Below are 14,123 nucleotides of genomic sequence, written 5' to 3'. Positions count from 1 at the left end.
AAATTAGCGGTGGTTGTAGAGTTCCATTCATTTAAAAATAATCCAGGCGCTCAGTAATCCATATTAAACACTTTCTCTGTTATTTGCAAAACATTACTGTATAACTTTATCTTCAAAGGCGTATACCATCCTTAGAAAGCACTTTATACCATAAGTCAACCTATTTTGTCGTGGTGAACACGCAACTAAATTTTTTCGTTAAAATTCAGACACACACACAAACACACACTCTCTCTCCCTCCCCCCCCTTCTCACTCTCTATAAATATATAAAACAAATTTACATTTTCTCAAATGACGCAATTACACACGCATAATTTTTTTATACCAGCTAAGATACTTCTTGAGAAACCAATTGGGTGTTTGTAACGGAAACTACGCTACCCTTGATTTTACTCAGAGGTGTAGGCTTCTTATTTCATGGGTAAAAATGTGCATTATTTCATTAACTAAGAAGATTAATAAAATTGGGAGAAAAGGTTGTTTTTACAACACATGAGTGATTGAAAAGTGAGCAAAATTAAAATAAAAATAAAGCGGGAAGGAAAACAAGGAGGCCGCATTTCATCTGGTCCGATCATCGATCCTCGTCAGCTGTTGCAGTAACATGATTTTGTGCTCCATTTTTTTTTAAATCACAGTCAATTGTCTTTTTTTTCCTTTTTACCGAATTTTTTTTAACGAGTGTTCGTCTGTGCTAAAAAAGGACACAGATCTAGACAAAAAGTTCAAAATTACGAGGGGAATTCGGACCATCGCCCACACTAACCATGACGTCAGAGGGTCACGTGGACCAATTAGCGACTAGTGACCGTCGGACACAATTTAGGACATTGCAATAGTAGACGGGCCTTGAAGGACGTAAAGTGTTAACGGACGGACGCGACGGATCATTTTTGAGTCCACTATTTTTATGTACAGAGGGAAAAAACGAAGCAGGTACTGGCGGCGTGGCACGAAATAGCCATTCGCCATTGCTGACATTTTCCTCTTCGTGGCTTGGACACCCCTGCGCCGAGCGCGCAGCTGTTTTGTGCGCGTGCGCACAAACCGCTTGCTACAGATCTCCAGGGTATTTCCCTTCTCTCTCTCTCTCTTTCTCTCCTTCTCTCTCCCCTCGCAGAGAGGATGGACTCCCTTGGCAGCCAAAGCAACCGGTATTTCGCCCGCGGCTGCGCAAGCAACAACGTTTCAAGTGACAGTAATTATTGCGCGGTTTTTTTTTTGTTTTTTTTTTACAGAATGACATTGATCAATCTCATGATAGTTATTTTGACGTGAATGCGTCTTCTAAATCGGCATGCCAAATTTAAAAGTGGAGTGTAACGAAAATCGAATAGGTTTTGTAAACGTTACAAAATATAAACCGGGCTTAGTATGTATATTCCAGCAAGTAGGATAAGGGTTTACGCATGAAGCATTGTAGAGAGTTTTTTTGTATGTTTACAGGTCGCTACGAACGTTTGATTCCGGGTGACTAACTAATTTGAGAGCAGATATTGGACACACGCGTTAACCAATTTTAATAAAATAAAATTCATTTTGTGCAGAAAATAGTGAACTAGTTAAATCGCGTTTGAACAGTTTCAAAAGTTTTACGATACAGGCTACCAATAGTGAGACGATATTACAAATAAAAGTGATAAACTAAATTTTCAATGTCGAGGTATGTGGTAAATTGCAAGAAAATAAAATTAGAAGAAAGGACAGCTTGTGACAATTACAAAAAGGTGTTATTCACAGGCGCCATTCACAGGCGCCGAATAGATCAATCTCTGCAAGGAGAGGAATAACGCTAAGATGGCGGAGGTGGTCCGGCCTAGTTTTGAACTTACGTATTGATAATGCTAAAACAATGCATTCAGACTGGGACAATGCATGAGGAGGGAGAGAATTTATAGCTACACTTCCATGAATAATTACTTGGCGTGCTTTAAGTAAAATTAGAAAAAGTAACAGTTGCATTGATTTTATAGAAGTCTTATTTATACAAAAAAAATTATGGCCATCTCAAAAAAAAGTAAATTGATTACTGAATGGAAAATTTCCAATTTACAAGTGAATTATGTACTAACGGATATTTCATGATTTAGATGATATTTTGTTTCAGATAAGTTTATGTAACTTAATATTAATGAAAAATTCCTCAAAATATTAAAAAAAGAATTGACACCAAAACTAAGTACTTAAAATTTATCTTAGATAAAATCAAATTATGACAATAACTAGCAGTACACGTCTGCACGATGGTTCGAGTGTCGTCACGAACAGTGTTCCAGAGTGATGGTGCAATGTGGTTTTAAAGGTGAAGGTATTGTTCCACGTCTAATCCTGGGATTCAAGACGGCGGAGCTTCCATATGTACTGGGCTCAGAACCACACGGCACCGACTATGTCGTGCTGGGCGCGCGCGTCTTGTCGTGCGAGCCGTCACGTGGACGCGACGTGAGTCACTGTTTCCTGGGATGCTGTCGTAACTCAGGAACACACGTAACGTAGAAACACGTAAACGTATAGAATTTTTCTAAGTTACGTGGTTAAAATTGTGATAGTAAATATAAGTCGTGTCGTTCGGCGCCGTGTGTTTCTAAGCTACGTCAGTCAGCTCTAAGATGTGATAGTCGTTAAGTTACAACCTTTTTTTTTTGATAGTTTTAAGCTATAATTATTTTCTGAGTGGTGACGTTTCTATGGTGTAGGGTTTCGGCGTTGTGTGAGTCTAAAGTTGAATGTTTTTAGTGTCATGATGGTTTTAACCTGCGGCAGTCCCAAGTTTGGTTGAATTTTTTTTTTCCCGAGAATTCCAAGTTGAAGGTTGTGTGTTTCCAAAGTTATGCGCCGACCCCGATCCACGCGACGCCGAAGTGACGAGCAACCAAAAACCGGAGCGGCTATCTCTGTTGAGCACCTCGTCTGCGGACTCGTAGAACTCACCTAGCGGCCGGTGAGGGAGGAGGGTTGTGGGGGGTGGGGGTGGGGGGGTGGAAGGAGACACCGAAAGCCAATCCTCCCGATGCCGCGTGTCCGAAAGTGATGTGAATGCTCGCCCCGGCGGAGGAGCGAGGAAATAAATCAGCGCGCGACCGACCGGTCGAACCGGCTTCCGAGCCGGAAGGTGCCGCGTGAGGGGGGAGTAGCGTCGGAGAACCACGGGCAGCGACCTTGGGGAAATCGTTCGCCTTTTCTTCTTCGTCCCGCTGGAATGCGAGAGCGGCGCAAGGGTTTTTATTTTCTACCTCGACTCCCCTCCTCCTCCACCCTTACCAAAGACCACTAGGGTTCGCAGCTAGTGGTGGGCTTACCTGTTACTTTTGAGTATCAGTAAAATCGGTTCCAGTGAAATTTAGGTTCCTGTGAAATTAAACGGTGAACGGTGAAATCTCTCTCTAGCAATGCTCGTAATCGTAAACTGCTTCCTTCGCACCAAAAAATGGTGAAATAAAGGGGATAAGTGAAATCACTGCCTCTCGGTGAATGCAATGTTTTTCACAGAAATCTTTCATTTTGTTTTGAGTTTATTTCGAGTTAAAATTGAAAAATACTGCATAATTATTATTTTAAAAATATTTTTAATAATATTGATTCCATATTTTTATCCCTGTCCTTTCAGTTCAATAATATAACGAACACATATTAATTTTAAAACATTTATGATAATTCATTATCTTCCGTGATATTCTGCTAGGCTTTCATTCGGTGAATGGTGATTTTTTTTTTACTGTAATTATTACAAGTAAGCAATTCGTATACTCCACATACAGTTTTACTTCAAAATATATACATAAAAAAATGATTGTACTAAGACTGAAAACGTCAGAAACTCAATTCAACGATTATGTGGACACTAAAAGCTAGTGGTCGTATTACTGTAGATAATCAATTTCACCGAATTTCACTGATACTTGTAGAAACTGGTCGCAGGTATACCCGTGAAATTTTGATATCGGTGAAAAAGTAACAGGTATGGATTTCACTGCCCACCACTATTCGCAGCCCTGCGCTCTTTTTGCTGCTTCGCTTGTCTTCGCCGTCCGGGTGTGCGCTGTCGTCCTCGTAGGCCGAGCGGAGTTTCGACGCCTGCGACAGGGACGCACCACAACGTCGATATACTACAACGCCGAAATGCCAAATTGACCACAACGCCGACAGCTAGTAAACTGCTGCGTACCACAACGCCGAAATACATTAACGCCGAAAAATGTCATTGCAGGACTGCCACAAAGGTTAGGTTAGGTTAGACTAGGTTAGGTTAGACTAGGTTAGGTTAGACAAGGTTAGGTTAGACTAGGTTAGGTTAGACTAGGTTAGGTTAGACTAGGTTAGGTGAGGCTAGGTTAGGTTAGGCTAGGCTAGGATAGGCTAGGTTAGGTTAGGTTATGTTATATTACGCTAGGTTAGGTTAGGTTAGGTAAGGTTAGGTTTGATTGTGGTATTTCGGCGTTAAGGTACATTTAAGAAACACACACAAATTCATTCAGTTGTTATTTCGGCGTTGTGGTACACAGCAGTTTTCTAGCTGACGGCGTTGTGGTCAATTTCGACATTCGGCGTTATGGTATTTCGGCGATGTGGTAACTACCCGCCTTTGACCAGGCCAAGAAACCAACACCTATAAAAAAACGTTGGAAGAAAATATTCTACTAAAACTTAATTTTTTTTTCCACAGCGGTAGAGTAGACAATGATTAATAACATACCAAAAGCTACCCTTTTCTGCATGCCTGAAATAAAGCATGATTACGCTTATAGACGCACACAGAGTCTTTCCTAACCCATACACCCTTTGGTTCGCGCTATCCACCACAGATGGCAGCACCGTGGTTACACATTTCCGTTGCGTGCGACTTCAGTCCCAATTCACGGAATTAACTCCTACCAAATGCCGTATTCCCTAGAGAAGAGATGTTTACACATTAAAATATCCCTTTCAGCACAATCTACAGGCATAGGTATAGATTTCGGAGTACCCCTTTTTTCTGGAAATATTTTGGAAATTTTTATAAACGTCTGGAACATTTTAAGAACTCAATGTACCTTACATTTTATATGTTCTCCAATATTACAAAAACGTTTGCTAAACCATTCTCTCATGTTCCATTCAGTGATAATATTTTGAATGTTTTAACTCAATGCATTCAGCATTAAATAGCTTATAACGAATTACATACTACGCCTAATAATAAGTTATGAAAAAAAAATTACCTTTAAACACTGTCTCTTACACTAATATGTGGTATGTAGTATACAGATTAAACCAAGGTTTAAGAAAATATTAAGATGGTTTAATATAAATTCCAACGAATTTGATACTAAGGAAGTTATGATTTTTTTTTTTTTAATTTGAACCCCTGTTTTTACGGTAACTATGGAAAAGTTTTTTGTATTTTTTTTAAAGATATTTTCTTTATGTTTTCCGATATTACTTATAAGATCAATTATTACGGTTTGAAAACGATTTTTTTTTTAAATCGGTATTTGACAGAAATGTAGGTGGGTAAATAAATAAATAAATAAAAATCTAACCCCCTCCTCTCTTTACCATTTATAGTTGTATATGCCGAGTGCCCCTGGCTCAGGCACCGATGCCGCACAGATCGGGGATCAGTTCGCGAGGTTGCCAGCTCGGCCTCGAAGTGCAAGACGGACGCGGGCGCCCCGAACGAAGCGGTCCGGCCCTGGAGTTGGTCCGCTGTTGCCCGGAGTCGGGCGGACGCAAAACACGTAAATAAAGAGGAGGAGGAGGCGCTAATGACTCGGTCTCGCCGCGCCCTTCCTCCGCGCGATCTCCGGCAATAATTGTGACGATGACAAGCCACGGGGGGGGGGGGGGGGGGAGATACCCCCCATGCGACTCGCGTTTTATTCCTGCTCCCTCTATCGCGCCATCTCTTTTGTCCCGCGCGCGAAACTAGGTCCTCCTTTTGAGTCGCGAGAACTGCAGTCACCGCAGACGGATATCTTCACCGGCTTCCAAGGAGTGCAGGGCACGAACCAAAGGACGCCATCTTTGATTTTAACAGCTCCACGGTGTTTTAATCATAAAAAAATAAATGTTTTTTGTTTCGTTAAAGCACGCAGAAGAAGCCTACTGTTACCGGCAGAAGTCTGTGCATGCGAGTCTCCTCCTAGCTGCTTGACTGAGGTTCATCACGGACAAGTCTGCGGCCAGGTGACAACGGTATGTCTCGGCGGCGTACTCGCGGACCTAAAAACATTTGCTTTTTTTTTAAAATGACAACAGCAGACACTATACGGGGACACGGAGGCATTTGTTAAGCTACAACATATATCAGTGTTCTTGTTTTGTGTCAAGTAAGTTGTATAAATTTCGTGAAGTGTATGCACACAACTATTGTAACAGTAAGCATCACTCTACAATGTCGCAAGGAAAAAAAAAACTACCGCATTATTAGGAAAGTTTGTACAGTGCTCGTATGCCAACAAACTAAAATTAAGAATTGTGGTTTTTAACAATAAAACACGTGCATAAAGTATTCTATGATTACAAACAATAACTAAACTAAATAATAAAAATAAATAAGTATAGACACTTCGCCATTAATAAAGTCGACAAATAAAAATAAATACAAATAAACAATATGTATAACCACACATTAGCACCAATAATAAGAAAACTTGTACGAATAGTTTTAAATTCAAGCAACCAAAACATTTGCAATGCTTAAATATATAAAAAATGGGGTTGATAGAGTAAAACAACGTAACTATTTGAAAACTGATACAAATACTTAACTGACAGTAATATATTTATTTTTCAAAATTCTCTCTGTCAATATTTAACAAACACTTAAAGAATATTTACAATTTATAGCTATACTTTCCCATACCGCTGTGACCGTGCTTTACCCTCCTTAGCCTTCCACGGAACAGACCTCTTCGTAGCTGATGTTTTTAAAACAGTGATATCTTAGTATTTATTACCTGCGCGCGCATCTCTCCCCCTTCAAGTAGCATACCCCGCTCCACAATACACAAACTTCTGTCAGAATATAATTTAGTGATGTACCTGAAGTTAATAGTGAACAACTGCTACAAAACGTTTTCTCCGTAAAGTCACTAGCGTTTAGTACTAATTGAATTTTTGGGAATGACTAAAACTGTAATAATATTTTTAATTTAAATTGTATTTTTTTCGACATACGCCATTACTGGATACACTGTATGACACAGATATCCCTCAATAACGGACAAAAAAATGAATACGCAAACACACAAGATACCAGCCAAAGTCATCCAATGGTTTGTTTCTTGTATGTTTTTGAGGTTTATCTTTGACATATATAGGCCAAGGCGTAACCAGCAATGAAGTATGTACCAAAAAAAATTAGAATTTTCTATTGCAAGAATCTTTCAGAGAAAGAATGTAATAATACAGTCAACTGTTTATTGTCTGAAAATTTTTTAATTGTGAAGTAATGTATTAATTTAAATAAAGCAAATTGTCAATAACAAAAGTTAAAAAAATAGTTATGAAAAAAGTGAGAGATTGTTTCAGTAGGTACTCACATATGACGTGTTCTCATGCGTCCTCATGTTGCTCATGTTGAAAATAAAATACGAAAACTCAGACACGAAATACAACATAGAATTCTTGAAAATAATGCTGAGTGTGATAAATAAAATATTCGCTTTACAAATATAAAATTTCTATGTACCAGGGGTTCCCAAAGTGTGAACCGCGCCGCCCTGGTGCGCCGTAGAAAGTTAAGAAGGGCGCCGTGAAGCGATTCTCTTTACCATTCTCCGAAACCTCAACTTAAAAGAGTTCGCGGGTACAAAATAAACAATTTAATTTCTAGCGCTCGCGTAATGCTTCGCTTACTTGCGCACTCGCTGATACTTATCTATTACACGCCCGAAACAACTGTGGTCCCGGTAAAAATGTGACCTATTTGTGCGAAGCTGGATTTTCAGCTGTAGGCGTAGCTGTAATCAAGAGCAAATATCGCTCAAAGATCAATGTGTAGCAAGAAATGCGAATAGCAGTGTCAAACCTTATTCCACGTTTTGAAAAAAATGTGTGAAGATCACCAATCTCACCCATCACATTGACTAGCTAGGTAGCTATTGTATTTTATTTTTGTTTTTCTTAAGTCTCTCTTGAATGTTTTTGTGCTAATTTTATACTCTTATAAATATAAATATACAGTTCATATTAATAATGTGAATATTTTAATTTTTGTGCTTATCTACCTAACTAGTATCATTGTACCTATCTATTTCGACGAGCCAAATAGGTTAGGGCGCCGAAACAAAATAGTAAATATGTTTGTGCGCCGCGGACTGAAAAAGATTGGGAAACCCTGCTATATACGAATCACACACATAATTTCTGCGCCCACCGCTGCCTGAATCGTAAACATTGCTTGCCACCAACAAACGCATACAGCAGAACAGCACGAAAATACATGAAATTTAAATTTTTTTAAAACTTCTCTAATAAAACCCCGGATTTGGACCTGATTTTCGACTAGGAATTTTATTAAAATACTACGCATCTTGTTAAAATTCACTCAACAGTTAATTCGTTAAAGTTTATGCTCACGATAGAAGTTAACTTCTATGGCTTTATGAAAATATTAATCTGAAATATTTTAAAACAAATATTTTAACACTAAGTATGTGTTTGTATATTTGTTTTTGCTTAAAAGACAGACATCAGTCTGTAAATACTGCCTACAAACAAACAACCTTATTGAACTGATTCAATATTATTATTTAAAATTACAATGTTATAACGTTATTAAAACGTAGACAATTTTTTCAGTGACTAGATTGGAAACTTGTTCCTTTTAGCTTAAAAACAGCGCGTTCTACCGCTGTTCTGCCAAGCCAGTTGGGAACTTAGAAGGATGATATGTATTATTACATTGTAATGCCAGATTATTACGTTTTTTTAAATATTGGGATTGCTCTTTAATATGACTATTTTAGTTTACTAACTATATTCCAGGGTATCTTCACTATCATAAAGTTTCATTTGGCACACCAATATGTTTAATATGTCCCCTAATGTTTACGAAAATGACTATATACGGGGTTATTTTGCTACATGTGGGTAGGTACGCCATTTTGTTTCATACGTCCGTTCATCAACTTCCGTTCCATTTTCAAGAAATTATTACTACCAAAAGCCGTATACCGAGAACTTGGATGTTTACACATCAAAAAACTGTTGTACCAATATAACGTCTTGCGGTTCCTAGTCCTCTACCTTTACTCATACATGATTATAGTTCAGTACTACGCTGCCTGAAGATCGTGCAGAATTGCAATTTTGAAAGAATACTTATATTCACATCAGGGGTTAAAAATAAGATAAACGCTAAACCTCTTGCAGCTAACGAACCAAAAATTAGAATATTTGTAGGGTGATAAACTATTCTCTGAAAGTAAAAAAATTAGAATATAATAATGAGAATGGACCCATTACACACAATTTTATTTATTTTTTGTGCTTTTACGAAAGATTCCTTTGGAAACCAGTTGACAAGAAATAGTTTGTAATACTACAAGAAATATATTGTACATTTGTACACACATGGTAATGGTTAATTTTTACGTTTTAGATATACGTTTTTCGAGATAATACTGAGTATTTCTTAACAAAAGTGGCGCATAAAGTAATTTAATATTTTAATTAATTTTTCATTCAAGCAAAACATATATTTTTAAACCTTGGAAAATATAACCGAATATACAACAATTAGACTTTATTTTGTTTTATTATTTGCGCTGGTAATACTGGAAAACTATTCGGGAACGGTTATCTATTGTAGGTATACTTGGAAAACACCAAAGCACAAATTTCCCCGGTAAGAAACCGGACCCAGTATTTAGTGGTTGTTTTCACGTAAATGTACTGTTTCAGCTATTGAAGCAAACGGCGACGTATCAGTACCAAGTTTGCGTGTTTGTCGTGTGCTATATTATAAACAATCAAAGCGTCTTGTACACAAAACTGTTTAAGTTTCTTCGCAAGATAAAAACCCACCATATCTCCCTAGGCAACTCTGTTCGAGTCGCTGCAGGAGATAACAGTACAAATTTACAAATACCATATACATTTGCATGAATATTTCTGGTTCCACCTAACGGTGCACGCGCTCAATTTACGTGCAAGTGCGACCTGGCCGGTCAAGGAAAGTAAGTAACCGATGACGCGGTCAGCACACAATCACGTGAACTGGCGGTCGGATACAGCCCCTACAGTCGCGGGCGTGCCTTTGAGCGAGCGAGCCCCCCATTTAGCGAGTTGTTTTTTTGAAAATGTTAACTGGGAGGGGGCAAAGCACTCCGAAAGGTCTCTCTCTGACAAGCGTCTCTCTCGCTACAGGCGAGGCGTCGCGCGTGAGAGGGGTTCTTTCTCCAGGTGTTCTTGATCGCATCTTGAAAGGTCTGTTTGTCGAGCGTGCCCGCGGAAGACAGGTTTATGTCGTCTGCCTTAATTGGCAAAACTTCTTTAACTCCCCGGAAGGCAAATTTCACACGGAAGAGAGAGAGAGAGAGAGAGAAACAGAGAGACAGAGAGAGAGAGAGAGAAAAAAAAATGTGAGATAGTCTTTCAGTACTCGCCATATAACCTCGGTAACGAGCGCATTCATGTGTTCCCACGGTTCATATACCTACACTTATAACACGGAATTTGGACACGAGATTTAACTTCGAATTATTATTTAATGTATTGCCGAGCGTGATAAATATACATACACAAATTTTGTTTTCATCCACACATGTCGCTAGAATTCGTTGCCTTAGGAGCTACGTCGAATATTGGTTCATCATATTAGCAGACCGAAATTTTAAATTATATAATGAAACGGCTTCGATAAAAGCGAAAGATACTTGACAAAAATACTAAAACCTGGCTTTGGGCCTGATTTTCGACGAGAAATTTTTTTATAATACTGCCCTACTTATTAAAATTCGCTAAACGGTTGATACTTTAAACCCTTACGTTGCCATCTTACAGATAGTCGATTACCTATGTGCTACTAGTTTGCAAGAAGTTTGTCTGTCGTGAGGTTATATTTTTATTTCGGGGTCATATTTTCCTCAAATTAGTTTTGTTCAAAGTAGCCCATAATGAGCTATTATTAAAAAGTTATTAAAAAATTTTTATATTTCAACAAAGCATTAATTAAGTATTTCAATTTACTCGCTGGACCAAAGCGATCGCACTGACCTGGATTGTTCGCAACGTGTTGGTTTCGTAGGCGAGTAGTTAGCAAACTCGCTCAGTGTAACCGATCCTGTAAGGAAGGCCCCTGGGGGTTTCCCCCTCCAGTCTGGTATTTAAATTACGTAACATCTTGTCGACCGTGAGATCTTTATAGAAGTGGAGACGTACAGCCAACCCGCTTCAAGGTAACTGGTGAAGGTATCGACCACGGAATGATTTCGGTAAAAAAACAAGGGGAGAAAAAAAGAACCCAGGATTCAAACCAGTCTTCTCTCAAATCGTTAGTTAGTAATTTTTATTGCTGCGTTGCTCTCTCACTCTGTATGTTCTCCTGGTGTCGGTAGAATGGGAAAAGAAGGGTGTTGGGGGGAGGGGGGTGTATTTGGTTAAACGTTAGTTTAACGTTGCGACCCGTTGATAAGCAAGCGTAATATTAATATCACCGTAGATAGCGCAATGCTCGGTGATAAAATCACATAATTGCTAGAGATGATGATATAAAGCGAAAATTTTCTACACCAAAGCAATCTGCAACTCATTATACCCCCTTCTCATATTTAAGGCTCTGCTTCACGCTTAATGGTGATTATTAATTTTTTTAAAATTTTATCGTCATGACTATTATTTAAGGGGATCTTCTGAAATTATAAACCAATGCCATACTCGCAATTGATGTTCTGTCACAAATATTTTAAACCAATATTCAATAATTTTTATTATAATAGGCGTAAAAAGACGCGCAATTGATAGTAATTATAAACACTTTTTACACACATTATATTACACTTAGTGAATATATGTTGATAATATTAGTAACAAAACAAAAAATAAAGTTAAATTTTCAGAACTAGCCTTTAAATAATAGACAGTAAAGACGAGGATAAAAAATATTTTTCACATGCGTTCTTATTTTGGGACAAATCACGGACGTTCCTAATTGCAGTACGTGTTTTCTCATTGGTTAAGATGACTGGGGAACGAGCTTCTTTCGCTGATCTCATCCAATGAGGAAAAGGCATGTTGCTGATACAAATGAAGTGTTTGGAAGCCTTTAAAACAGTACCAATTTTTTTTTTCCGCACGATAAATCACCGTCTCTTGAAATCGCCAAACCTACAAGGGAAAAAAAATAATGGCATGGAGGTAGCTTCTAAGTCGGTGTATTTATATCATTTTGTTGGTAGCTTACCTTGCTTTAGGCTTGGCTTTTATAATCGAAGGCTGGCAGAGTCGGGTACACCATCAGTAAAGCCACACAATTTTCGCGCATTCATTTAGTCGCAAGCTACAATGCAAACCTCCGCACTGTCGCACTGTGTTCATGATTGGACCGCAGTTATCTGGACATGCCCCTCTACAACCGTGAGCCAACGATGTCCAGCTAGGAGAGAAGTAAAGCGAATCAGGTAGTGCCAAATAACAAGGATAAAAAATGTTCTCGCTAAGAAATCAACCAATGGGAAAGTAAACATGGGTCGAGCACACCTATAATAACTTTGAATTCTATCCTGAGGTCAGAGGAATCCGCGAAATTTCCGGGACTCTAACCATCAGGGATGGTCTGGAACACGCGCGCACACATTGCTATGTTTTTTAAATCGCTTCTCCCGTGAGCAGAATGGGGGTCGTGGGAAAGGTGGCGGGAACTATGGTCGGCTCCGAGCGCTGACGAGCGGGTTGCGTCGCGCGCCCGGGCCCGTAGGGGCGATAACGACCCGCGATAACGCTGCTCCGCGGGTAAACAAGCGCCGGACGCCCTTATCGCAGCTCGTCCGGGTGGGGACGGACCAGGCTTGCCAACGATACCAAGAACAATCCGAGCAGGAAGTCAGTCGGAAACAACCAATCATCTAGATAAACGATTATTAGAAACCAGGATTATTTTTTCTGGATAGACTCTCTTTACTACAGGAAATACTCTAATTTATATATGTATGTACACATACACACATACACCAGCCCTGTGGCCAATGGGAAAGTATTTGATCCTCACTTTTTATGAGTTACCAAAAATGCTTATATAACTTACTTAGTTTTAGAAAAATAAGCCTAAACACCAATTCCCATATTTATAATTTCAAAAAATGACAGACTTCCATACAAACATTCATCCCCTACATAACTAATTTCCAAAAAAAATATTTTCTTAGTGCTCTCTTACGTTGTAGAAGGAACTCATATCTAAAATTACATGCTTGTAGACCCACCGGTTTTAAGCTGTGAGTTGTTTGTTGTCGCTCAGTGAAGAGTTTGATTAAGTTTACTAGATGAAATAACCGGCGATGCCCTGGCTGTAGGTACACATCATCACACATCAGGTCAAGTCTGCAGGATTACTAATCGGCAACATCTCAGGTAGCATCCGACTTTTCTTCAGTGTTAGAGTTTTTGTGTAACCTGCCCTGCCCACTCCATTTTTTTTATTACCCTTTGGTCGCGGCGAAAATTAGTTCAGCACGAACAAATAGAGACCAAAGAAAATGTAATAAACTACTTTTGTAACCCTTCAAAGAAAAATTAGACTGCACGCATCAAAGAATCACCTATAGGACTTCACGATATGCCACATTTTGAGTCCTGACTTAGGAGCCAATCCGTCCTTGATTCACGTAAAATTTTTATAATTTTTTTAAACAGTAATTTATGATTTATAAAACAAATAAATTATTCATACGGGGACATGCCCTTACTTATATAAATACATTTGATAACGTTTATAAACACATAGTTTTAATAGCTTATATTCACAATAAAAAATTTGTGTTTAATGATATAGATCAGTATTCAATATCAATAACGTAAGTATAATTTTTATTTATATGTAGCCATTTTACACTCTGTTCAATTTGGTTGCATGCTTCGAGCACGTCGTAAAAATTCGCTCTCATAATTTTTTTTTGGTGACGTGTTCAAAGAATTATA

General features: G+C 38.6%; 1 long non-coding RNA gene across 2 annotated transcripts in view; it reads right to left on the bottom strand.

The window, feature by feature from the left end:
• LOC134534453 (uncharacterized) overlaps positions 1 to 12,842 on the bottom strand; it is a 419,496-nt gene extending 406,654 nt beyond the window's left edge. For both annotated transcript variants that reach the window (XR_010075497.1, XR_010075496.1), the window contains exon 1: positions 12,391 to 12,842. This is a non-coding gene — a long non-coding RNA (uncharacterized LOC134534453). The remainder of the gene's footprint in view (positions 1 to 12,390) is intronic.
• Positions 12,843 to 14,123: the final 1,281 nt, after the last annotated feature.

The sequence above is a fragment of the Bacillus rossius genome, chromosome 7 (genome assembly GCF_032445375.1).
Source record: "Bacillus rossius redtenbacheri isolate Brsri chromosome 7, Brsri_v3, whole genome shotgun sequence".
NCBI classification, from domain to species: Eukaryota; Metazoa; Arthropoda; class Insecta; order Phasmatodea; family Bacillidae; genus Bacillus; species Bacillus rossius.
The sequence above is the reverse complement of the archived record's forward strand: the minus strand, read 5'-3'. Positions and strand labels throughout refer to the sequence as shown.